General features: G+C 42.7%; 1 protein-coding gene across 4 annotated transcripts in view; it reads right to left on the reverse strand.

The window, feature by feature from the left end:
• The window catches only part of Ebf1 (EBF transcription factor 1), a 410,419-nt gene that overhangs the window by 336,531 nt on the left and 49,471 nt on the right, over positions 1 to 24,417 (reverse strand). The window lies entirely within an intron of this gene.

Consider the following 24,417-nt stretch of genomic DNA (forward strand, 5'->3'; position numbering starts at 1 on the left):
CTGGCACAACAGACGAATGAAGCAGCAGTGTCCGCGCCATGGCTTTGCTTTCTAGCCCTCAAATCTTCCCCTTTTTTGCCTGCGCATGCCCTATGTCTCTAAAGGAAGAGAAGAAAACAGAGAATCAGTTAAAGAGCATACACATTCCCACCGAGAAGAATCCAGCAACCCAAGAAGTGAAGAGAAAGAAGAAACAGGGTCTATTTCATGTTGACATTAACCCCGTTGGGTTTCCTGGCCTCAGGCACATATGTGGACCACTAGTGAGCATTCTCACAGCAGCTTCTCATCCATCTGTCCCTCCACGAGGAACTAGGAAGGGGCGTATCCAGCATTTCTGCAGTAGCCTGATAGTTTTCGTGAGCAACAGACGCCTACCTGCATGGTACTCCAACTGCTCACTGTTGGTAGATGTAATGGATAGTGTACTGCTCTGTGCATGCTAAAGGCTTGAACACTTTCAGAAAGGCATTAAATTCCTCCTCCTGTTAGTCTCTGGTTCATCCTAGCCAAGGCCCGGGCCCCATCTTAGGTAAAGCCGGCCCTTCTGGTCACTACTGGAATATCCCTTCTTCAGGGAGCCTCGCCAGGCCACAGCTCGTTCCCAGATCAAATGATGCATGCGATGACATACTCTCTTTTAGCACTGTGCTTGGTCCTCAGTGCTCACCCAATGACATCCTGTCCTTCTCTCCCGCCTTCCACACTTAGAATGCAAAGGGAGCATGCTGAAAACGCAAGCACCCCATCACCTGTCCCCAGAAAATCTGCTTCTTCACAGAGCTGGGAATTTTTCTCTTGGCCAAGATGACTCATGCACAGGTGGCACTGGCCAAAACTGCCACCTCTTGGTCACATTTACTATCCTAGTACTCAGCACTGCCCTGAGCACGTGGCAAGACGCTTGATAAACGATAGTTTGGAAGAAGGCTTGCTGACTCTGGTTCCTGCTCTTCTGGTTCTAGCTCCCGTGAGACAGCGGCTCAGCTCCGTAGACCACAGCTGAACCCTGTGTCGTATAAAGTACAGGCAAGGCGGTCACGGCCAGGGTTCCCCCAGCTCATACGGATCCTTCACTTTGTCCCTTTTGGAAGAATGAACTTTAGCCTCTTCCCTTTGCAAATAAAACTTGCAAGGGAAGAAAGAATGACTAGACATGGCAACCAAGAGTTTCTATTATTATCTGCTTCCTACTTTCTACAGAGTCTCTATTTTTTTTTTTTTCAAGGTAGTTGTCTCACTCTAGCCCAGGCTGACCTGGAATTTACTATGTAGTCTCAGGCTGGCCTTAAATTCATAGTGATCTTCCTACCTCAGCCTCCTGAGTGCTGAGATTAAAGGTGTGTGTCGCCACGCCCTGCACAGCATCTCTATTTTAAGTGTGTCGAATGTGCATGAAACTCCCAGCATGCTCTATCTACACCATCAACCCCTCTTCACCAACGGCAGCCAGACTCTAAGAGAACAAACAATAGGTCCTCTGGTCAACCCTGGTGAGTGGCCTGATGGGAAAAGAAGGATTTGGGGTGTGGGTGGAAGAAAGAAGATAATGCTGAGATTCAGTCTTTCCTGGAACTAGATTATAAGGTAGAAAGAAAATTCCAGAGACTATTGGGGTAAGAAAGAGTAACCTTCTGAAGAGATGCAGGCCATTAATATGCCAAACTATTGAAATAATACTGTCCTGGGGAAATAGAGTACAGGAGGGTTTAAATATGTATCTACTCAGGGGCTAGAGAGATGGATTAGCAACTAAGGCACTTGCCTGCAAAGCCAAAGGACCCAGGTTTGATTCCGTAGGACCCATGTAAGTCAGATGCACAAGGGGGTACATGCATCTGGAGTTCATTTGCAGTGGCTGATGATCCTGGTGCACCCATTATCTCTCTCTCTCTCTCTTTCTCTCTCTCTCTCTCTCCCTTTCTCTCTCTCTCTCTCTCCCTCTCTCTTCCTCTCTCTCACTCTCCCTGCCTATTTCTGTATCTCTCTCTCAAATAAATAAATAAATAAATATTAAGTATATATCTACTCACCCAGCAACTATTTACTCAGCATCTATGGGGCTGGGATCGTAAGCAAATATAAGGTACCTGTTCACCTGGAATTGTCATTCTACAGGTGGCGGTGAGGATGACATACAGTCAAGAAGGCGGCAAATGTAAGATTTCACGTATGCGCAGAAACATCATTTGCTTGACTCACTGACGCATCCTTGTACCAAGCAGAGTTCCTGTTACCCTATGTGGACTTGATAAACATTTGTTTAAAGACAATAGAGGACTAGCTAGTTAGGTGGAATGATGGACAGAATGAAAAAGTGGACTAGAAAGGCTTCTCCAAGGTGACATTTGAGGGAAGGAAATAAAAGAAAGAAAGAAAGAAAGAAAGAAAGAAAGAAAGAAAGAAAGAAAGAAAGAAAGAAAGAAATAGGGTGAGCCAGCCATGAATGTTCTGTAGGAAAGTTTCAGGAAGAAGCAACATCCAAGTCCTGAGAAGTGACGAGGAGCAGCGTGTCAGGGAGACAGTGAGGCTGCAGTGGAGTGGATACAAGGTAACGGGGACAGTGACAGGGCTGGAGACAGGGACATGGGGACTGAGAGGAACACAGACACTGGACTGAGCGTGCCACCACGGTCACTTTATCCACATACATAAAGTCCTCTCAGGATATCTTACACACAGGCTCTTCCCAAGGTTTTCTAGAAAGGAGCTTTTAGGTGTCCGTCTGGCAAAGTAAAAATATCACAACCCTAAAATATGCAGGACATATTCTCTCTGGTAACTACTACCTGTATGTACCTAAAGATGTGAACAAACTGGTAAGAGCAGAGTGTGGTGATGGGTGCCCATGCCGCCAGCACATAGGAGACTAAGGCAGGAAGATTGCCACGAATTTGAGAGCAGCCTAAGCTACAAAGCAAGATCCTGTCTCAAAAAAAAAAAAAAAAAAAGAGGAAGAAAGGAAGAAAAGAAAGAGGAAAGTACAAAACTGATATGAGAAAATACTGAGATCCCAATAGACAGTCAAATGGAATGAAATGGAGAAGTCACCGAAAAGGGCACTTATATCATAAGTATACATATGGAAAAATGCCCAGCCACACCCATAATCAGTGCATACTGAAGTAAAGTCCAATCTTCATTTATTAGTAAATTTCATGATGGCTATACAGTGCTGGCAACATTAAATACGATGCTAGAAAGTAAGTGGTAATCTCACAGACAATCGATAGAATTGGGGGCCCGGAACTCGGATTATTGGGAAGGAACGTGACATGCATTGAAGGCCATGAACACGTTGAGAATGTCTGAAGAAGTAAATCCTCTTCTGAGATTTATCGCAGGCTTTCAGACTTTTTTTTTCCTGCAAAGCCCTAAGGTTCTGCAGAGGTGCCTCAAGACCTCTGAACAACGAGAATAATTCTGGAAAAAAAAAAAAAAGAATGGGAATACCCACATGACAGGCAACATGAAAGTTCTCGTCTATATATTCTTCCAGGTTTACTTAAAAACAGAGTGCTGGGCTGGGGGCATGACTTAGCAGTTAAGGTGTTTGCCTACAAAGCCAAAGGACCCAGGTCCAAGGCTCGTTCCCCCAGGACCCACATTAGCCAGATGCACAAAGGAGTGCACATGTCTGGAGTTCGTTTGCAGTGGCTGGAGGCCCTGGCATGCCCATTCTCTTTCTCTCCCTCTCTCCCCCACTTTCTCTGTCAAATAAATAAATAAAATATTTTAAAAAGAGAGTGCTCCTCTTTGATATTTTTGAAAAATATATTTTCATAAAGAAATGGTGCAAATTATAAAAGTAACTGTAAATATGAATATTTCATATTTTCCTATTTATAAATAATAAGGGCTGGAGAGATGGATTAGCAGTTAAGGCACTTGCCTGCAAAGCCAAAGGACCCAGGTTCGACTCTCCAGGACCCACATAAGCCAGATGCACAAAGGGGGCACACACATCTGGAGTTCGTTTGCAGTGGCTGGAGGCCCTGGTGCATCCATTCTCTCTCTGTCTGTCTGTCTGTCTGTCTCTCTCTCTCTCTCTCTCACTCTCTCTCCGCTTGCAAATAAATTAATTTTTAAAAAGAAATGTAAAAAGTGTACATGAGTTTAAAAAGGCAATTTGAGAGCTGGGTGTGGTGGTGCACACTTTTAATCCCAGACTGGGGATGTGGTGGTGCCTCCTGTAATCCCAGCACTAGAGGGCAGGGTGGTGCATAACTTTAATCCCAGCAACTGGAAGGCAGAGATAGGAAGATCACTGTGAGGTTCAAGGCCACCCTGAGACTACGTAGTGAATTCCAGATCAGCCTAGGCTAGAGCTAGACCATACCTCAAAAAAACAAAAATAAAATAAATGCAATAATTTGGTGAGCATGGTTGTACTGTTTTTTTTTTCTTCCTTCCTTTCTTTTTTCTTTTTTTTCTTTTCTTGGTTCTATTTCAATCTGTCTGTAACATAGTTAGGTTACTATTGAAATTTGTTTTTTGTTTTTTTTTTTTGTTTTTTTTGTTTGAGGTTTAAAAATAATCTTTGGTGGCCAGGGAGCCATGCATTATCATTCTTCTCTATATCCCAACATCAAGCCAACAAGTTGGCATGGAAGAGATACGCCACAAATATTTCTTGAATAAATAAGATACATTTTTTAAAATTAAAATCTGGGCATGACTGCAGCTCAAGAGACAGGCAGGAGAGTGCCCTTTGGATAGGCTAGGCAAGGCCTCAGGCAGAACTGAGCCTGTGCGGGCCCTGAGAGAGGTGAGCAGGACTCCGCACAGCAGAGGGTGGGGTTGGCACGGAACCAGGCAGGACAAAGGACAGAGAACTGCAGGGCCAAGTCCTGCGTCTGGGAAGAGCTACAGAGCTTGAGGTCCTCGGAGAACAGGAGAGGAGTCTGGCAAGATGCTGTGAGCCTGCAGGACAAATCAGTAGACATTCTTTGGAACTGAGGAGAGGAACAAGAGGCATCTGTGAAGGATGGGGAGAGATGTGCGCGGGACTAGGCACCGCGGACAGAGCCCGGCCACCGGGCGCATCAGCAACTGGGTGTGGACCTGTGGACTGCAAGAGAGTCCAGCCCAGGAGACCAGGGGAGAGGTGAACGAAGAGATGGGGGCCCCAAGGAGGGTTGGAACTGTGGGCGTGGGTAGGAGAGGACCGCCATCAGAACGGGACTCCAGAGCATACAGAATGCTCTATGTGTGTGTCCTTAGGATTTCTAGGTGCTGGGGGAGAGGAGAAACTCCATCCTCACTTCTCCACCTCAACTGGGCTTTCATGAAATGCACTATCGGTCCCCAAAATTGAAACTTTCCTCATCTCCAGAGTGTTTATTAGCACACACAAATGTTTCCTGAGCTATATAAAGTTTACCTTTGACTTCCACTGGGGAAGCGAAGGGTGGAGCCAGGAGAAGAGGAGGAGGCGCTATCTGCAGCCCAGCGGCAAGCAAAACATCTCATTTTAAAATAATGCATTCACTCCCGAAGCCCAAACCTAAAGGTCGCAAACTCACATAAAGCGCCAGTGATTTAAGGCTCCCTCCTATGCACTGTTCAGCAATGCGTGGAATGTAAAAATACACGGAGACCACAGCCCAGCGGGGAGCTTGCTGCTCTGGCTGGCAGAAATCGCTGTTTCCCACACAGGCCCTAAATCTGACCCAGAGATGAAACTTTTTAAAAACTGTAAAAATAGAACAGTTGGGAAATCTTGGCCACTTTTAGTTAAAATAAAAACAAAGCGGCCATCTTTTGTGGGTGCAGTTTGAAAACCTGCCACACTCCTCCCCACTTTGAAGGAATTTTAATGGTAAAAGGGCAAAAAAAAAAAAAAAAAGTTTTTTTTTTTTTCAAATGTCAAACTATTTTCTTCTGAGGTTACTTGACAAATTCATTCCAAGATACTCTGTGTACAGATTATTTTCTGATTCATCAGGAAGGGTGTCAAAATGTCCAGCTAATACCGATGGGGGTAACATACCCCCCCCCATTCAGATTTCTAGACTAGTTGATAGACCCAAACACCACTTACTAATTGGTCAATGATGGACCAGAACTATGCTCACCATCTTCAGTCTAAGCTCCCACAAACTTGGGTACTATTCCCTACCCTGAAAATAGTGAACCAATTTAAGGAACAGAATAAGATCATTTAGTTTCCCATGTCCACATGGTAGTCAGGATGCACGTTCCAAGACCATCTGACTCCAAAGTCTAGACTCACTCTCATATTCATTTCACAGGAAAGAATTTATCACATCCATTCAAAACAATTATATTTAGAAATCAAGATATATCACTGTAGCCTCGGTCAGCTCTTGACTCGTTTCCCGGGACTACTACAGAAAGCTGGCACGAGCCAGCCGGATCCCCAGCCTCTCCTCTGGGTGGTTTTATGATTCAACACAGGCTTCTCCCGTGCTTTATGTCAGAGCCCAGGTTAAATTATAAATTCTATGGAAGCACAAACCAGAGTCTCTTTTCTTCCCCTCTCTCGCTCTTTCTCTGTCTCTCTCCAGCCACCCCTCCTTCTAAAGCATCTCACTAATATTTATTTTGGAGTTGACAAGAACAGAATTATGACACTGGCTTCCTTAAAAAAAAATGCACCATTCACAATTAGCACTTGAAATGAGTATATCTAGAATCGTGTTTTGCTCAGTGCTTACAGCCGAATTATCTCAAGAGGCTATCAAGAGCTCTCAAGTCATCTCGTTAACTGCATTCTCCAGTTAACCGAGCCCCGCGCAGTCGGAAGAGAGGAAAGGCAAGGCTGAACGTCATGCATGCCAAGGAGAAAAAGGAAAATCATTCAAAGTCTCTGTTCTCTCTTTCCTTCTCCTACTTTCTTCTACCCCCAAACTAAACATAGAGGCTAAACATCAGAATCCAGCCTCGACAATTTACAGAGTGGTAACCAACAAATGATTGTCACGTGGACCTCTTAAGTCAAGTGGAATGCCCAAATTCACAGAGCAGCCACATGGAAAATGGGAAGTGGGGTGCACCTGGACACGCATTTTTCCCGCTGTGCAACCATCTAGTCCTTCCACCACACAGCACAGGGAGACCCACTCAGCACCACACCAAGGCCAGGGATTTTTCCACCGTCCATGGGAAGGTCAGATCCTGGATACAGAAATGCTAAGCAATCAGCAGATATAAAAGCTGGTGCCTGCACTCCAATGATTTTCCCCCCTTTTCCTTTATTGGAGAGGGAAGCGGTAGGGGGGGGGGGACTTCCGTTTCTTGACCTGCAAACACATTCCATTAAACTTCAACAACAATGCACTAGGATGGTGGAGAATTCAGACAGGAAAGGGTTTACACAAAAGTTAAAAATGTCTTGTTTGAAGGGAGAACTTCAGGTAAGGAAGGGCTATATCTTGACAGTGAGAGCTCATGGCAACTGAGAACATAATTAGATTTGAATGTCATGTAGTTGTGGCTGGGTGGATAGCCCATCAAAACAGATTTACAGTTCAGTCAGAGTAGCAGAAATGTACAAATGCCACCGGCCAGTAAATTATTCATGATTGCCCCCAAAGTTTACAAGTGCTTAAAGTGCCCTGCAGATTAAATTCCTTCATGTTTTCAAGTTACTTAAAATTATCTTTTGGGGGGGGGATGAATATTAGTCATCTGACCATGATGATATGTCATCATTAAGACCACAAGTATGTTTCTATCTCCCTATGCCTGACACGCTTTTGTTTCTTGGGACCCTTCATTTGTAGGTGTTTGATGTAAGAAGATAAGCAGAACAAAAATGATGTAATAAAAATGGCCTTAGATGTCTTCACTATTACTAAGCTTATTATTGTACAATGTGACGTGGACAATGAAAATTGGATTTGTATCTTTATTTCAACAGCACCCATAAATTTGGGGGGACCATTTGGAAATTTGACACAGATGATTAAAATTTTTAACATTGAAAAATACTGCTTCAAAATGATACTGAGCAGAGATTTTATTCAACTTATTTTGGGGAGCACTCAAGCCATGTTTTTTTTCTTTTTCTTTTATTTGGTTCTTGGTTTTGATTTGTTGGCCCCTAAATGCAAAAAGGATTAACCTTGATTGCAAAATCAAGAAACAAAGATACAGGCCCTATTGTGCAATAATCAGCCCACATTTCAATGAATAAATAATATTTCTCACAAACCCACATTAGATAGTGGATTTATTTAACCTCTTGGGGTCAGGTAATAAATACTAAGTGAATTATTCAGCCCAATGGCTAATCAATACAATTCCATGATATATTTTTTGTGTTTCATAAAAGGTTGTACACTAAAGGCAGTGAGCAATTATGGAAATTGGGCCAGAGCGCCTCTCAATTCCTCTCCTGCTTGAAACCCCAGCAGGCCACCTTGACAGCAAATCGATTAGAGCTCCAGTGAAGCGGCTCCGTGACCCCTGACCTGCTTCCAGCAGGCCTGACAGAGGAGGGAGTATTTTATATTTATTTTATTGAATTAACTCCATCTTGCCTGTACCAATGCTTTACACATATTAGGTGGCAAGCGACAAGCTACTTCCCTGGCCTTGTTTACCACGGCTCCTGCGAGGCAAGCCCCGCCTCTTGTCCTGAAGATTTCTTTGTCCTGGTTTTCCTTTCACTTTTGGCCTCAATATAGGATTTCAATCCACCCTGAGCCTCAGGATGGAGCTCCAGGTAATAAGAACCAAGAGCAAGGCGCATAATCCTTCTGCCCAAGGTTCCTGCCTGCCTGGTCCACTCAGGATAGTGTCCCATCCTCATGTTTCCAACCGCCCCCCCCATAAAGACAAAGGGCCACTCTGTGACAGCTGCCTTACCAAAGGAGCTCTTTGCGAAATACGTGCAGGAGAACAGCAATGGTTGAGAGTATTTCCTACTGGAAAATCCAAAGGGAACCAGAAGCCATAGGTATCCTCTGTTCTTATGGCCTAATTATATCCCCCGTTCTTTGAAGCCTCGGAGATGGAGAAATAGACAAAGAAACAGGCCAGCTATGTTCAGATCACTGTTTCATATCAGGAGGCCATGCATACAAAGGCTCACCACCATCAACAGCAATCTGGTGAGAAAGATTATTGAACCGTAATAATTTTTTTTTTAAATCTCAGCCCTTCTCTGCTACATATAGCACTCAGTGAAAACAACCAAATGGAAGAAAATAAACTTGAAGAAGAAACTGTCAGAAAACCCAACTGACACTTCTGAGTATTGAACAATATCAGAATACATGTGGTCGGGTGTCTTGTCCCAGCAAGGCAAAAGTCACTGGTGTGAACACACCCAGTGACAAAATGAGACTGCTCCATTGTAGTCACACTGCCATCCCTTTCAGGAAGGGTGATAGAGGTCTTGGAAAACACTGGCCTCATGGGAACAGAGTGAAAGATAGAGATGTTGGTGCAGGAAAGGAGAAGGGCAAGAAGGAAAGGCGGGGATCAGAGGAAAGGGATTCCTGTGCTGCAGCCAAGTGCGCGGTCCCTTCATTGGGGAATCGGGCACCTCCAAACACTCTGCCTCTGATGGGACGATAAGGCCATCTCAAGTCTCCTGAGTTTCTTTAACAATTAGACCACGCTCACCTTTCCATACGCCACATCAGGCGCTCTCGGGTCTTCTCGAAAACCAAACTAGGGTCTAAGTCCATTAGCAAGAACTATTTCTTCACAGTCCCTTCATGCAGGCTCATGGAGTGCCATGGGACAGGAGATGCTGGCAGCCAGGGCTGGTTTTGAAGGGTGCACCAAGGTTTGGGGTGGTACTGCAAGGGAAGAGTGTCTTCAATTTTGTCTGTCATCCTCTGTTCTTTACTGTCCCAGAGATTCATGACCTACACATTATTTTGTTTACATCAGTAATACTTCCTTTCCTAAGCCATTCACCACCACGCTGAGTAAGGCCAAAGAAACTGTTTCTTCTTCTGGCCTACAAACTTCATGGTAAAAGTTAAAGGCCTGAAGAGTGGCAGAGGAAGATAGGAAGGGAGCCCAGCCTCCCCGACACCTTCTTTGCTTGGCTTATAGGTAACAGCCCCAGTGGTTACATTTAACTTCTCGTACATGTGCTCTCCAGCCAGTGGGTCTAGCTGTAGGACTTGAGGAGAGCTATCCAACTTGGGTCCAACACTTTGAACAAATTCAGTGCAGTGGTGGGTCTGGCATTTCCAAGGTATGAGTATGAGGGGATATGGAATGGGGTTAGAAAGCTCACCCAGAAGCCATTGCTCCTTAGCCAGCAAACAATGCTTACTTAGATGGTGTGCTTATGTGGACGGACTCTGGGGGAAGGGGGACAGCTGATGAACTAAGGGAGCAAGGTGAAGATCTTGTCTTCTCGCCAATGATCTAGTAAGACTTGGTTTGTTTGGGCCTTCCTGATATAGAATACCATCACAAGACCGTCAACAGCAATTTTATGCTTCCCTCAATATAGGGCCTAGCTACCTGTGAAGAGCGTCACACTGGACCTTGACTCTCACTGGGAGGGTAGTGATACTGGGTAAGAAGAGACCTAGTCAGATGCCCTCTAGCTGTAGGGCCTTGGGCAAGTCACCCCACCCCCACCCCGGGGCCCCCATCCATAAAACGGAGAGGTCATTTCCTACCAAGATAAACACTATATGATTCAAAGTGGTGTGTTTATCTGAACATGCGAGAAGCTCGCGATGGAATGTTTATTTCCTTCAAAAACTGGAATTTAGCAGCCAAAAGAGTCTTTTTTTTTTCCCCTCTGAGGAATAAAACAGAAATCCATTTACTCAATCTACTAACCCCAAAACCAAAACAGAGTCCCTGGTAGGAAGGAGTCGGCCAGGAAGCCTGCAAGCCAGCCTTGTTCTGAGTCCATTTGCAGAAACAGCCCAACACATCCTACCTGGTCCCGCGGAACAGGGTATCTTTCACACCTCTGTAGAACTCTGTGTATGAAACCATAAATTATGCTTCCCCCTTCCTTCCACTTTCAGAATCTATACAAAAGTGATTACCTCAGTCATTTTTCCATATTACTTTCATCCTTGGAAAATGCATTTTCAAAAAGTTATTTATTTTTCACAGCATGTCAGGTTGTTACATTGTACTAGTTAAAACAAAACTACTATATAAACTACCGTAGATGTTTGCATGCATTACATTTCCCTGCAGATGCTGTGAAGTAGGATTTTCACAGGTCCTAGGTATATTTATTGTAAATAGTATGCTATAATTCATTTTAGCGCCATTCTAGAGTTTAGGGAAGAAATAGGAAAACCAGTTGCTAAAGTAACTTAACTATTAAATAACTTTCTTATTTGAAGTTTCCCCCATTTCAGAAAAAAAAGATTATTTAGATATTAAAAGTGGTTTTACCATGAAACTTAAAACCAACCCATATTATTATTTCTTCTTAAGAGCTCTTGGAATAGCTAAAAATGTCCCTTTGGATTTGATTCACACTCCTCTAAAAGCAAGGACAAGCCAGAGAGTTTAAAAAAAAAAAAAACATATAAAGCATCAAATATCCCCAACGTTTCTAATAATGAGGAACACAAATTCTTGATGTATATAGTTAGGTTTAAAATATTTACCAGGAGCTGAAGAGATGGCTCAGCAGTTAAAGGCTCTTGCTTGCAAACCCAGTTGGCCTGATTTCAATTCCCCAGTACCCACATGGAGCACAAAGCAGCAAATGCATCTGGAGTTTGTTTGCAGTAGCAGGAAGCCCTGGCATGCCCATATATTCTCCTTCTCTCTCCCTCCCTCCCTCCCTCCCTCCCTCCCTCCCTCCCTCCCTTTCTCTCTCTCTCTCTCTCTCTCTCTCTCTCTCTCTCTCTCTCTATCTCTATCTCTATCTCTATCTCTCTCTCTCCCATCCCTCTCTCAAATAAAAAAAAACATATTTTAAAATAAAATACTTACTGGAATATGTTTATGAGAGAAAAGAGGCCAGGCAGAAGTATTGCTGGAGGTGATTCTAATTTTACACTAAAAATTGTTTTCTGCTCAAATGTAGCATTAACCAAGTGCTGTAAATTTACTCAATGACTCTTCCAAAAGCCATGAATGCCATTATTTTGTTAGCTTCTGTGTTTATAACCACACAGTCCTTGGATACTATGGACAAGGGATTATTTGCCACAGGATGACCAGCCCATACCAAATTACCCTCTCCTGCAAAGCCAGGGACCCACAGCTATAGAATTCTGGGACTGTACTGGGCTTTAAAAATGCTGTTCTCTGGTTCTGTCTGTGGCCAAGTGAGAAGCAAAAAGGAAACCCTTTAATATTTCATAAGCAACTCTGCACAGGCTTTTAAAAATATTCAATTAATTTATTTATTTGAGAGAGAGAAAGAATGGATATGCCAGGGTCCCCTGCCACTGCAAACAAACTCCAGACACATGTGCCACCTTGTGCATCTGCCTTACATGGGAACTGGGGGATCCCTGGGTCGACTTTGCAGGCAAACACCTTAACCACTAAGCCACCTCTCCAGCCCTGCACAGGCTTTTGAGCCATGGCACAAAGGGTTTGAAAGCATCATGTACAATGGATCCATGGAAGCCACCTCCAAAATGTCTGTGGCCCAGATAAGAAGCCACTCAAGAGCTAGGATCTTTCTCTTTCTCTCTTTTCCAAGCCCAGTTGGCATCCTCCTATCTCCAAATCTCCCAGGATGGCTTCCCTCATTCATTTCAGCTTCACTTCAAGCCACAGAGAATGTCCACTCTCTGTGCCTCAGGGATCACCAGGCCCCGCAAACAGGAAAAGCAGCCTGGAGAAATGCAGGCGGACAGCAAGAAGGGAGAAAAGAAAGCAAAGACATTCCACGTGCACTTTCAAAACAGCCAAATTTAACTAAAAGGTACTCGCTGGTAGTGCTTTCCACTAACAAGCAGGCAGTATACTGTGCCGTAAAATGTTTTATTCTGACGCCTTCTCCAGCGCTCAGCTCTGGCTGCTGCAGGTACATCCATTAAATGCAACACACGCTGTAAATCAGAAGTCCATACCTTTTCCCAGCATAGGAATCTATTCTCCTACGGGCGAGCACACAGCTCTCATTGACACTGATGGGGGTGACATATACTTGTGTAGGGAAGCAGAGACCTTTCTTAACATGTGAATTTATGCCTTTAGACAGGTGGCTGTATGAAGACAAGAGATACCAATAAACAGATTTTATTGTGGCTGTTTAGAAATAGATTCTGAACAACATATCTACAGGGGGCAGTCATCTTTTTCAATGGGAAATACTGAAGCAAATCCTTGGCGGAATTACAACCCACTGTTCAGAACAGCACAGTGTGCTACCTATCCTTACACAAACCCCCAGTCATGGGAACCAAGCTGACCAATCCTGTGTTTTAACGTGCTAACGGTATTTTTAGGATTCCTGTTATGTGGGATCTAATTGCACTATTTCTCATCTCTGTGTGAGAACATAGTGGACGCTGCATGGCAGAAAGCTAATGTTAACTTTTTAACACTGCGCAGTATCTATATGCCTATACAACCAGAGTGTATATTCTCAGATGAGTTTGGTTTTTTTATGAGGCATAAATCTTATAGATCACTGCTAAAAAAAAAAAAAAAAAAAGCCTGGTACATTTGCTTTAAAGAAATGTACTTCTAGTGTTTGCAAAATAAATAAATACTAAGATACTCTGTGTCACATATGGAGTCTATGTGGTTATTTTATGTATTTCATTTCTTTGAACAATATTTTCTTTCTGCAGTTTAGTCAGTTCCAAAACAGGAGACCAGGAATAATGCAAGCTACAAAAACAGATGTAGAAAATATTTTTAAAGCAGCTTAAATTTCCATAATTTACGATAGATATTCACACCTGCATAAAGAGGTTGACACTTAGCATATGCATCTAGCTGTGTATGATGAACAGAGGGCTTTTACCAAGAGAAAATATCTATTTCCAGAAAAATCCATAAAGTGAAAACACACCAGCTCTCATCATTAGCTTCTTCCTGTATTGCATTTTAAAGATAGCTTCTTAGGACATATCAGAGGAGTCCACTGACTTTTATTTACTATAAAAAATATTGGTGATGACTCACACTGTTGTGTCCAAGTGTCACACACATGCAATGGCCGTGATGATAGTTAACCACTCAATTTCACTGGCTTGCATGGCTGTGGTGAAGAGAACCACAGAATACTGATCTACCCAAAAGAGAAAAAAAATTAGAGAGTGGCACAGTGGAATTTATGAATGAGAGCGCTTTAGCTGCAAAACGTTCCCATTATAGCCCTCAGCCACCACAAAACTGCTGTGTAATTGGAAGGGAACTTTTTCCCATGCAAAGAAGTCTGTTGTTCACGCCAACATATCAGAGTCAGTACATTGTGTTAAGGGAGGAACACCTCCAAGCTGCCTCTCTCTCCCTCCCAAAGAGCCTGGTCCTTGTCTGTGTCCCCTGATTCCAAAGGGACATGCATCTAAGAAAGACCACAGATCAGAAAGGCTAGGTAGAAAAGCCATGAAATCCTGGAGATCATTTAATCCACTTAATTAAGATGAAAACACTAAATGTCAGAGAAGCAAACTAAATGTAACTCAGACACACAGCCTATCAAAGGCCAAGCTAGAGCAGGAGCTAACCAGCCTCTGGCATCTAAGCCTAAAGCCACCACTCTTACAGAGACCAAACACTGACCCTATATGAGAGCTTGCTTACCTGACACCAGAACAAGCCAATTCAAATATTATCCCAAATGCCATTCTGGTTGGGAAATCATCAACTTCCCCAAACAAGTTTAGTCATATTACTGTTTTCCTAAAGAAAAAAAATACTCCTTCCCCGCCCCCCCTGCCCCCCCACCGTGTGTGTGTGTGTGTGTGTGTGTGTGTGTGTGTGTGTGTGTGTGTGTATTTGGATTTTGGTCCCCTCATAGCAAAAAATATATTCGAGATCTTAATACTATATTTTTGGCTTATGGCTTATAATCCAGCTACCAAACAGAATTGTGGCACACATTTTACATTTCTAATATCTTAAGTTGTTAAGCCTAAATTCTTAAGCTCAGTTCAGAGCTCACAAGTTTTGATGACTTCTAGCGTTAACTGTTTTAGATTCAGTGTTCCTATGGAGCAAATACTCAAGTAGGATGTCATGATAAGAGCTGTTAGGCTTTAGGTTGTCTGGTTAGTAAAGGCCTCCTTAAAAATAAGTCTCTCTGAAAATAATAAGGCCTGACTCAATTTTATCATCCTTGAAATAACAAGTGATAATTATTAAGCATTCATTCATCTAATCAGCTACTTGAAGAATGTAATGCTTCTGTCACACAGAAGAATCCAGCAGGAAGGATGTTGCTTTACTTAATTTGCAGATAAGACCCCAAAGTTTCAAAAATATGAGGACATTTATCCAAAGTCACACAGGTACTCAGAAGTACTGGAGGTTTACAGCCTCTGTCCATCTGACCGCAGCATCCATGCAAATCTACTCAGCCTCTGTATTCTACACAGTGAAGGAATTCAGCACAGATTTGCTCTTCGTTTGATTGGCATTTCCTTGGGGACATGACCCCAGATATCAGTTAACCAGTTCATACCCCTGGTATATATATTCACTGCTTCCTCCCATGTTTTCCTCATTGCACCAAACACAACTGTAATTTGTCTTTTCTTATGTAATTCTTTGAATGATTGTCTTCCCTATGATGCTGAAAAGTCTATGCGAAGTATGTCCCAATCTGCTCAGCACATAGTAGGTATTGAATAAATGGAGGAACGAATCCTGCTTCAAGTGTACATTTTCTGCAGTTCAGCACAAAATACATCACCAGGCAATCCCAAATTGTTAGCCCTGGCTTACTGTTTTAGCCAGATCTGATAACAACCACAGTTCAGATTCAAATTATGTCTTTCATTTAAACATCTCAAAGCAAGATTTAAAAAAAAAAAAAAAAAAAAAAAAAAACAGCTGGAAGTAGCTAACAAAAAGTGAGAAAGAAACGACCAAAATAAGTGAAGGACCCTGCCAAAGGACTTAATGGCAGCAACAAGGCCATAAATGTCTCAGGGCACCTCATACGTCAGGAGGGCTTATAGATGGAAGTGATAGCGTCCTTCTCAGCTTCTGCTTTGGCTCACGGAGCCACTGCTCCAGGGAAAGGCATGTGATTTATCCTGCATTCTGTCATTCTGAATCTTCTATTAACCGGCACTTGTGCAGTCATAGTACAATGATAAATGATAGTCATAATTATGACCCTAATTCACAGCAAGTCACCAAGGTATCCTCTGAATCACAGAAAAATGACATTAGGTGAGAAGTTCGTGGAGAGAGGGATCACTTTATGCAATTCCCCAGGGGCTTTAGACAACACATAATTGTTTAATAAAGCCATATTGATCATAACTGTGTTATTGTATCTGAAAACTGATGTTCTATGTGTATCAAATAAAGAAATTATGAACCAGAATATTTAACCACAAAGTCACTCATTAATGTTTGTTAAGAGAAATTTAATTCACCCTAAGTAATGAGTAATGGTGATCTTGGCAGAGGATGCTTGGGTCCAACCTCTGCTTAGTAATTAAAAAAGAAACTGAAATATTGGGTACAATATTGGAAAATTACTATACTGAGAACATCCAAAGAGGCCTAAGTTAATGGGGGTGTTTTGACAATTGGCATGATTATTGTTTCAATCTACCAAAAACTATTATCTGGATATTACATTTTTACATAATCAAATCCAACTAAGAAAAGCTGGGACTCTTCCACAGGAGAATCCAAGCTGACAGACAGGAAGGAAAGTTAACAGAAGTCATTCAGGCTCATGACAAAAATTTATTATAGGGCTGGACAGATGGCTCAGCAGTTAAAGTGCCTGCCTGCAAAGCCTAATGGCCAGGGTTCAATTCCCCATGTAAAGCCAGATGCACAATGTGGTGCATGCATCTGGAGTTCGCATCAGCAGTTGGAGGTCCTGGTGTACCCATTCTTTCTCTCTCTCTTTCTCTTTCTCTGCTTGTGAATAACTGAATAGTTTTTTTTTAATTCATTGTATTTTTCAAGCATAAACTAATCAGTTAATCAACTTTCCCAATTTAAGTCACATGGGAGTAAATGCATGTGAACATGTACATTGCCAAAAAGTATCCACGTGGTATTTTAAAACTTAGTACAAAACCAGGCATGGTGGTACACCCCTTTAATCCCAGCACTCGAGGGACATAGGTAGGAGGATCACCATGAGTTAAAGGCCAACCTGAGACTACAGAGTGAATTCCAGGTCAGCCTAGGCTAGAGTGAGATCCTACTTCGAAAAAACAAACAAACAAAAAAAAAATTAGGTACAATTATGCTCTATAATAAGAATCCCTGAGATTTTCACCTATAATTCCAATAAGTAGTTTACTGCTTTTGTTTTGTCATGCATCCAATAACATCCACAAGTTAACTAAATGCTGACATAAATAAAATGGTGATTGCAAAAACATTTATCTCATCTATACATATCTCCTTTCTCTTATTTATTTGTGTTTGCATATTTCTAAAGTAACTTCTTAGGGACCATAAAGGAATTAGCTTCTCTAAACAAAGCCAAAGGAAAATATCCTTAGTGTACCAGTACTAAGAACAAAGATTTCAGAAAAAAAAAGGGAAATATTAAATAACCTTTGGACCTTATCAAATGTATTTAATCCTTTGAATAACTGTATAAATATTTGAGTGTCTTTTATTTATGTTTTCCTCTTTTTTATTTAAAGCTAGATTGGCCTTATAAAGTAATCCTCTTAAAAAGAAAAAAAAGAAACTGTGGTTTATTATTTAACTTCCGAAAGTCAACATCAAAGATCAGATTTTTGGCACTCAAGACCAGATCATTTGTAATTTCTTCTTTCTTGGTCTTTTTTTTTTTTTTTTTTTTTTTTTTTTTTTTTTTTTTTTTAATGTGGAGAAGATTCAGAGATCTTAAAACAATCTTATCTGGAAGACTCTCTTAGCCAAGTTGAATTGATGGGAACCACCCTTTTTTGCCAAGATTGAAAAGAAAAAGAAGAAAGGAAGAAATGCTATATACAGTTTATCCTCCCCTTCATCTCTCCTCTTTACACACTATTTATAACTCAAAATGAACATATTTTATGGGGTTTTTTTTTTTGTTCTTATTAGAAAAAAAAAGAAGTCTAGTTGCACTGAAAGGGTGAGGCTGCAATTTCATTACATAAAAGAAATGATCTGAAACTCCCAAATTTAACAAACCCATGATGTTTAGGAACAGAGGTAAGGGGTGTTTCTTATTTGCATATGTTATTGTGTGAATTTACTACATGCATAATTTTAAGGTACTTAATGAGTGACTCAAATGGAAATGGAATTAGGTTGCAGACAATGACAGTAATGAAACTCAGGGACAATGAAATAGGATGCAAGTCCAAAGCTGTTTGGCTAAATCAAATTGAGCATCCTAGAATCCAATTTCTATTGAAACTGCAGCAGCTTGAGATAAAGTTGTCATAAAGTCTTATCAAGATTAGTCAAGATAACATAAACATTAAGGAGCCATATTTAGATCAGTTCAGTTCTCCCATCTGCCCACCAAAAAAGCCGGTGGGGGGGGGGGCTGAGAGAAAATGATTCAGACAGTTCTCCTTGGCGGTCTGCCCCTCCCCTCTCTACAGCCAACCTTAGCTAACCCCATCACCAGTACTGCCCGAGATATCATAATCTCTGGGTCATTGCCATGACAAAATTTCCCAGTTTCATCTTTTTGTCTATAGACTCTGCTTCCTACAGCTCTTCTAGTCCTCTGAGTCCAATCCAAATATTTCTCCTCCTTGACTCTCTGTGAAACCACATACACCCCTATCCACTGCTGGTGTGGAGACCCTAACAACACAACTTCCCGTGTGCACGGGTCTACGTGCACCAACAGTGTAGGACCAGAAAGGCACAGATACATGAGCGGTAGTCTCCCCCGAAGAAAGACCCTCGAAAATCTGGCATGAAATGCATTTTTACTATGCAACTTCAACTAAGCTATTCAACTTAGCCATTCAAACTGAGTGTATCCATTTGTCCAAGATGATAAATATGTCCTCTAATAGTACAAGGTGTAAGAGTGGCGTGATGGATGGAAAGAGGCCCAAGGTGGTCCAAAGTATCATTTCAAAATCTCTTCCTCACGAAGCATGTTAAATAGGACAGACACCACGACATGACTGGAAATTCAAGCCACTGACTGAAATCTTTCTTTTCTATATAATAAATGTTTACTGAAATTGCACGTTCTGTTCAGTGGGTTCTGGGGCCTGATAACCAGAATTTAATATGTCCAGAAAGCTTGAGAAACGTATGGTTTTATTGGAATTGTTATCAACAGAATCTGGGGCATTCTGGTGAAGGGGAAAGGGAGCCTTGCTTTGTAGTGCCTGTCAATGTTCATGGTATAAATACTCCCATGATTTCAAGCTTTCAATGTGGTATCACAGAATGGAGCTGGGCAGGGGCTTACATAAGCCTGTATCAGGGAGTTCCGGCACACCACGGAAGGGGGTTTATATCCCCTTCACTCATAATTCATTTCAGGGCTGGAGAGATGGCTCAGCAGTTAAGGCACTTGCCTGCAAAGCCCAGACTTGACTCCCCAGTCCCCACACAAAACCAGATGCACAAGGTAGCACATGGATCTGGAGTTCATTTGCAGTAGCTAGAGGCCCTCTTTGTCTCTCTTCCCTCGATCTTTCTCTGCTTGCAAATAAATAAATCAAAGCAATGATTCGTTTCATGGATATTTTCTGAATGTCTAGCACTGTTTTCTGGCCAGTGAACAAACAGCCACAAGTCACTGGCCACAAGTGCTTCTAATATCTTCTGCTGGGAACTGATGCTGTTGAGGAGAGCAAGAAGTGTCGAAGAATTGAAAGACAGAAGTCCGATTCTGAAGGATGAAGTGAATGTATCAAAGACAGGAAGGGGACCCCTAGCAGAAGCCCTTAAAAGCTCTTTTTCAGGTATTCAATCCCAGCGATGAGAAACTAACACATGGCTGATGAGTTTCAGGCAAGGGAGCAGCGTGATTGGATGTGAGTTCTGAAGAGCCCTCCTGTATGGAATAAATATATACATATATCATTCTACAAAAGGAAACCCCACACCTTACAAGTCCTCACACACTGGTCCCAACCCTTTCCTACTAGTTGCCACATATTCTTACACTGTTATTACTTTTCAGTATTTCTGTTCCTAAAAATGTTAAGAAACTTATGAACTTCTTCTTCATATGTATCTAAAATCTCCCATTTGATCCATACTCCTTGGTGGGGGGTAAACATTTCACAGCCCACTGAGCTGCTTGCTCCAGAACTGTCCGTCCTGCAAGCTGACAACATCAAGCTTAGATCGTGTCTCTTTCACCTTTGTATTCCTGGTCCTGTCAAGAGCTGGGTACCATATTTATCGTATGTTAGGATTATATTTCCCAAAGCAAAATCTCAACAGCTGGTCTGACAGCATGAGCACACGTATAAGAAGCTAGACTGGAGCCGGGCGTGGTGGCGCACGCCTTTAATCCCAGAACTCGGGAGGCAGAGGTAGGAGGATTGCCATGAGTTCAAGGCCACCCTGAGATGACAAAGTTAATTCCAGGTCAGCCTAGACCAGAGTGAGACCCTACCTCGAAAAACCAAAAAAAAAAAAAAAAAAAAAAAGAAGCTAGACTGGTCTCTAGGCTTATAGTAGGCACCCTCAATCATTTCTTGTGTGTAAGTGTGCACATTCATGGATGGATTCGACAAAGAATCGCCATCATCTCCTATGTCTGAGCACTCAGTGGCTATTAATTCAACAAAGGATGAACTGACCATCAGGCATCAGACAATTCCATTTCCAGAAGGGCCCCACACTCAGCTGTCAAAACAGATGCCTTTGGCCCTGCCTCACAGCTCTGGGGTCCACCTCCAATTTCAGCCATATCACCCCCTCCGCCACCACCATAAGAAGGCTTCCTTCCATATCATGCCAACTCCGAAGGACTTACCTAGTCTGATCTCAAGTCCCCAGGGACAGCCATCAACCCACAGGGAATCAGGAAATAAATAGCCAACCACTTGTCCTTCAAGAACATGATTGCAAGAGACACATCTTAGTCCCCCTTCAGGAAATCTCCATGGTACCAAACGCCTATTGCCTTAGCAACAGCAGCAGCACCATGACCCCTGCCTCAGTTGGTCTTCCTTCCTTGTTCTCACTCTCTTTCATCACTTCCTGCTTCCTAGGCGCATGCCCCATAAACAACCTGCAGAAGGTTGACTTTCTGGGGAACTTCAAATTAAGGTAGCCTTTGGCTGGGACCTCACATTTCAGTATGCACAGGTGCTCTTTCCTGGTGCCTGAAGAGCTCCCGCTGACAACAGGGTACAGGACACGGCCCGGTCGGCTCTTCTAGAACGCTGTGCAGTGCTTCGGTGGGAGCAGTAAGCACTGATTGCTAAACACACATCTCCTCTATTAAATCCAGACAAAAATCCCACTTCTTCACAGGTAGTAAAAAAAAAAAAAAAGAAAAGAAAAGAAAAAAAAGAGGTGATGTAGATGGCTTTCCAAATTAGTCATCTTGTCTCACCATTCCCTCGAATTCTTCAGACTTTGACTTGGGCACTTCCCCCAATCAGCCCGGTACGTTAATACAGGTTTCTAGGTATATTAAATGCTATCTGAACTTGAAATAATCCCAGAACAGAAGGGGGACGTTCTGATTTAATATTAAACATATTCTGCCACCTATTAGCATGACAAAGTCTGTATTTTATTTGGACTTTGCATTAATAATGAAATGGTGTGTGATTTCTACTCCGACCACTCTTCCTTCCTCACACAATCAATTTCACATTTAAGAAAACACTGAGTAGATAGGAGGCCTCTCTAATTAAGCAGTACTTAAGGGAACCAGCAAGAGTCTTAAAAGGAAGAAAGACCACTCAAATACATGGGAAGGGAAAAGAGGGAAACATCCACTCAAGAAGTTTGAGTCATGGGCTGGAGAGATGGCTTAGTGGTTAAGTGCTTGCCTGTGAAGCCTAAGGACCCTGGTTCAAGGCTCGATTCCCCAGGACCCACGTTAGCCAGATGCACAAGGTGGCACATGCATCTGGAGTTCATTTGCAGTGGCTGGAGGCCCTGGCATGCCCATGCTCTCTCTCTCTCTGTCTGCCTCTCTCTGTCTCTCATATAAATAAATAAATCCTTTTAAAAAAAGTTTGAATCACTATAAGAAAAGCATACTTGCATGTATCCTGAACTGATAAATAAGGAAAAACTCATATACAACAAATTCCTTAACCCAATAAAGAGGTAAATGAAACATTCTGCAAGTTATAATTGCTTTCCTTGCTTCCAGCTAAGACACCAGAACTAAGTTTAAATTAGATATTAAAAGCTTGGTTCTGAGCCACGTGTGGTGGCGCATGCCTTTAATCCCAGCACTTGGGAGGCAGAGGTAGTAGGATTACCATGAGTTTGAGGCAACCCTGAGAGTACATAGTGAATTCCACATCAGCCTGGGCTAGAGCGAGATCCTACATAGAAAAAAACAAAAATAAATAAATAAATAAAAGCTTGATCCCCATAAGTGTCGTCCCTTAGACAAAACAGTCTTCTCCTTCAAAAGTATCCAGGATTGGGCTGGAGAGATGGCTGAGCAGTTAGGCACTTGCTTGTGAAGCCTAAGGATCCCAGTTCGAGGCTCGATTCCCCAGGACCCACATTAGCCAGATGCACAAGGGGGTGCAAGCATCTGGAGTTCGTTTGCAGTGGCTGGAGGCCCTGATGCACCCATTCTCTCCCTCTCCCTCTCTCTCTCTCTCTCTCTCTCTCTCTCTCTCTCTCTATCTCTCTATCTATCTCTCTCTCTCTCTGCCTCTTTCTCTCTGCGTCTGTCTTTCTCAAATAAATAAAAATAAAAATAAAATATATTTAACAATATCGATGATTTAAGGTAGGTAGTTCTTTAGAACTCTGGAAAGTGTCCAAAGTTAGAATCAAACAGAAATAGCTAGCATTAAGGTTCCCAGAAGGTAAAATGAGGGCAGCTTTTCTCACTACAATTACTGCATGGCACTTCCTGCTGTTAGCAGGGGTGCTTATCTTGAGATAATCTCCGGAATGGTTGCACATCCTAGTTGTCCTACAAAACTAACTGTCTCAGACACAGTGCAGCAAATTTACCCAGATCGGCTATTCCTAACGCTTTCTCTTTCTCTCCCTCTAGAGGCAGAAAATGAAGTTCTATATAAGGCTTAATTTCTAGGCATTAAAAATAAAGCAAGGGATGAAGCCACTCTGACAAGAACAGAAAGCAGGCCTGGGAAGAAGGTGGTGGCCTGTGTCCAGAAATAGGATCCCACGGGGGAGAAATGGTGGGTTGTAAGGGAAGACACTACAGAAGACATTCTCTCACTTTTGGGTCTCTGGCCTGCTCTTCTGCACCCTTTCTCCCATTGTCTCTGTGACTCTGTAGCTGTCTCTCATTCTTCCTCTTGTTCTCCTTCCTATCTTCTACCCCCCCCCACACACACACACACGCCTCCACATACACACATGTCTTTTGATATCTCTCCTCATCCTCCAGCCTGGGACTTGCCCCTCCTCCCCAGGTGGGAGACTGGTCCCTCCTCCCCAGGTGGTTGAGTTTCCAAAAAACAGGCTCTGCATATGGTGTGGGTGTAACCCTGTCACTGGAGACAGCAGATGTCCCCTGATTTCTGTGACTTGGCCTTCAGATGCCCCCACCTCTTCTTTATCCATCAGCCTCAATTACAGTTCTCAGGCCTTTGGACAACTGTGCCAGGATGAGAGACAGCAGCTCCTCGTGCTCCAGGAGCGTATTTTTAACAGGCTTCTGAGTGGGATCTTCCCTTCCCAGGGCCCAGCCCTGGGTTGCGGGTCAGGGGCTCCTTCCCGGCCTGCACCCTGAAGCCATGAAGGAAATTCCCAAATGCAGTCAGCAAGCAAGAAGCGTCTCCCAGGAGGGAGTAAGGGCCCGCGGAGCGGAGTGTCTGAGCTGCTCTCTTTTAATTCCACGTTCTAGCAGAAAGAAAACCTCAGGTCTGACTTGAGAGCCTCTGACACATAATTGGTAGCCAATTTTCCTAAGTGGTGAGTCAATTTTCTGCTTGTGAAATGTAACTTTACCCTGGTGAACAGCAGGCCCCAGGGTTTTCAATGTGGCTTAACAGCAATTATATGAATGTTAGGAAGGGGGGAAGTGTTAAAGTCTCCACATTTACATTTGTTCGAGTTTTTTTTTTTTCTTTTTTTCTTTTCTCTCTTTCTGTTAACCTCTTAAAGGGATAGCAGACAGCTAGCCAACTAGCCCATGGAAAATCCAACCGGAAGACAGACACAGGATATCCTGAGAAAGAAAGCCATTTTGAAGCCACACTACAAAGG

This window comes from Jaculus jaculus, chromosome 6 (assembly GCF_020740685.1).
Source record: "Jaculus jaculus isolate mJacJac1 chromosome 6, mJacJac1.mat.Y.cur, whole genome shotgun sequence".
In the NCBI taxonomy this organism is placed as follows: Eukaryota; Metazoa; Chordata; class Mammalia; order Rodentia; family Dipodidae; genus Jaculus; species Jaculus jaculus.